Genomic DNA, 3,204 nt, shown 5'->3' on the forward strand with positions numbered 1-3,204 from the left:
TAAGGGTTTATTTTTTTTCTATATTTCTATGCATTCTCGCTAGTGATTATTTGTTTTCTCTTACATAATATGGAAAGTGTGTAGTATAATATGCTGATTAAAAATGTCAGGCACGGAAGAAATGCTAGGGATGTTTTATTCCGGTCACTCAATGCTTGATTGCCTTCTAAGATATCCATCCATATTATTCTATATTTGAATATTTCCAGTGATGGAGAACTCATTATTAGTGAGTTTCATGAATATCCAAACCTGTGGGCATTGAAGAATACCCTCATGACTCTGCTTCTGTGGCTCTTCATGGTTTGCAATCTTTGCTGATGGAGAAAGGAATTTCTGCATCTTGTGCTTGCATCTAATTTCCCACAGACACAGCAGACTGCGGCCCCAGCGAGCCAGTGAGGAATGTGGGCTCACTGAAAGGTTGTGGGAGCACCAGCTCTGGTCCTGTAATTCCTTGCTCTGGTTTAAGAGGAGAATGCAGAGGAGGTGAGGAGTAGGCGTTCTTCTCCCGCAGTACAAGCACCTTGCGTTAGCAACACTGTGTCTCACTAGTTAAGTATAGGTATTTTCTCACCCTGTTGAACCATGTGAAACAACACAGTTGACAATACATATTTAAAAAGGTCAAGGGTGTATTTTTTCTAGTGATTAATTTTATTTCTGAGTCAGAACTTGTACAGTTAACAAAGAAAATGCCTACTTTATTTCTTAGTGATAATTATCAATAGTCAACAAGTTTTCATTGTATTGTATCAGCAGGAAGGACATAAAGAAGAGGTTTTGTTATTTTTTTAAAGTGATATATTGCTGTCATTTACCTTATAAATCCAACAGTGGAGAGATTCTAGAATATTCATAAATGTGTTTCCATATGATCAGGAATCCCAAAGTCTATAAAAACATGTACAGTGAAATAGAAACCACTGCTTTTGATATGCTACGACTTCAAATAAGAAGGACCATCACCACCATTTCAGACAGTTATGTTTACCAAAACCCCAGTGAAACAAAAATAGCTAACTCTAATATTTGAGAGAAAATCTCAGGGAATACACCTTGATTTAGAAACACCAAACTCTGGATTTTAGTCCTGAATTTGCCATTTAAAGCCAGTGAATTCTATCATACAAGTAATGGGCTTTGCAGTGCCGACTAGCTGATTATCAAGGCTCCTTTTTTTCTCCTCTTTCTCACTGTTTGTCCGTTGAATATTCATCTATTTGTTGCATGCCTTTATTCTTGCACATTAACACACACACACACACCACAGCAACCCTTGTTTTTAAAAATACACTGAATTACTTTAAAGTAGGTTTCTTAAACTTGGCACTATTGATATTTGAGGCCAGATAATTCTTTGCTGGGGGGTAGTAGGGAGTCTGTCCTGTGCACTGTAGGATGTTTAGCAGGGATCTCTGGCCTCTACCTACTAGATCCAAGTAGCAATCTCGGCCAGCTGAGACAACCAAAAATGTCTCCAGGTACTGCCAAATGTCACCTGAGGAATAAAATCAATCACTAATTTAAGAGTAGTGTTTGTACCAGCAATTGCACAATGTAGTGATTCGAAGGGGCACCTGCACCCCAGTGTTTATAGCAGCAATGTCCACAATAGCCAAACTATGGAAAGAGCCCAGATGTCCATCAACAGATGAATGGATAAAGAAGATGTGGTACATATTTACAATGGAATATTACTCAGCCATCAGAAAACAAACAAACAAAAAAACCTCAGCCATCATTTGCAACGACTTGGATGGAACTAGAGGGTATTATGCTAAGTGAAATAAGTCAATCAGAGAAAGACAAATACCATATGATTTCATTCATAAGTGGAATTTAAGAAACAAAACAGAGAGTCATAGGGGAAGGGAGGGAAAAATAAAACAAGATGAAATAAGAGAGGGAGATAAACCATAAGAGATTCTTAATCATAGGAAACAAACTGAGGGTTGCTGGAGGGAAGGGGGGGTAGGGGGATGGGGACACTGGGTGATGGACAGTAAGGAGGGCATGTGATGTAATGATGTAATGAGCACTGGGTGTTATATAAGACTGATGAATCACTGAACTCTGCCTCTGAAATTAATAATACACTGTATGTTAACTAATTGAATTTAAATTTTGAAAAAGGAAAAAAAGAGTAGTGTCTGTAGAAGATTTTGCCATAACATGAAAAATTAGAAATAGTCTGATGCAGACAAAATAAAGTACCTTAAATCTTATAATTCCTTATATTTGAATTACACAGAATTTTCTCTAACAGTTTCAGTGAGCAACTGAACTTACTATCCTTTTTATTTTAGGTTATGTAATTTTTCTTTACGGAACCAAGTAGTATCACCAAATCACAGATTGTTTCATCACTTATAAAAACAACTAATTATCAGTTCTTCAATCATTTCTAATACCCAAATACCCAAATAGCCATTCCCCTTCCTTCCATATAGCTCTACATTAATACATGTATATTTTTATGATTTAAAAAAAATAATTACATACCATTTATTGCATAGATATTATGGGCCAGCAAATATGCTAAGTGGTTTGTTTGGGAGGTTCCATTTAAGCTTCTCCATATCCCTATTTGTTAGGTCTTATTTCCTCTAATTTGGAATGCAGCTGAACCTCTGAAATGAATTATTTTTGGCAAGGTCTCACAACTTCTTAATGCCAGGACACAGCTTTGTGTCGAGGCTGGTCCATTTTAGAGTTGGCTACACTTCTGCCTTGATTTTTACTGTTCCTCCCCGATACCTGAGCTCCATGATGGATCTTCTTGACCAGCTCCCTTGCCTGTCTCTTGCCACCCCCAGCATCTTGCATATACACCCCACTGAACTCAACTAATTTCTGCTAGCCAGGAATTACTTTGTTTCATTTGATCTCTAGACCTCAGAAATAATGCTTCTCACTTCAACCTCTTCACATTCCCACACCAGAGTTAAGAGTCAGAATTCAATAGATTTTGACAGCACAGCTTGGTTATGTTGTAATTTTAATTTTGTGGTGTTCCCTACTGGTTGGCCTTTCTCTTCCATGCTACAATTCTTGCTATTTTTAATAAATTCACCTTGGTCTGCTGCTCATTTTAATCAGCACATATGGAAAGCACCAGGATTCTTATTTTTTAAAATCTAGTCATCTTGAAGGAAATTTAAGTAACCTGTGCTAAAATCCGTGTTGAGACCCTTGGGGGAA

This window comes from Callorhinus ursinus, unplaced genomic scaffold (assembly GCF_003265705.2).
Source record: "Callorhinus ursinus isolate GAN/ISIS: 27379988/994484 unplaced genomic scaffold, GSC_fseal_2.0 scaffold7, whole genome shotgun sequence".
Classification (NCBI taxonomy): Eukaryota; Metazoa; Chordata; class Mammalia; order Carnivora; family Otariidae; genus Callorhinus; species Callorhinus ursinus.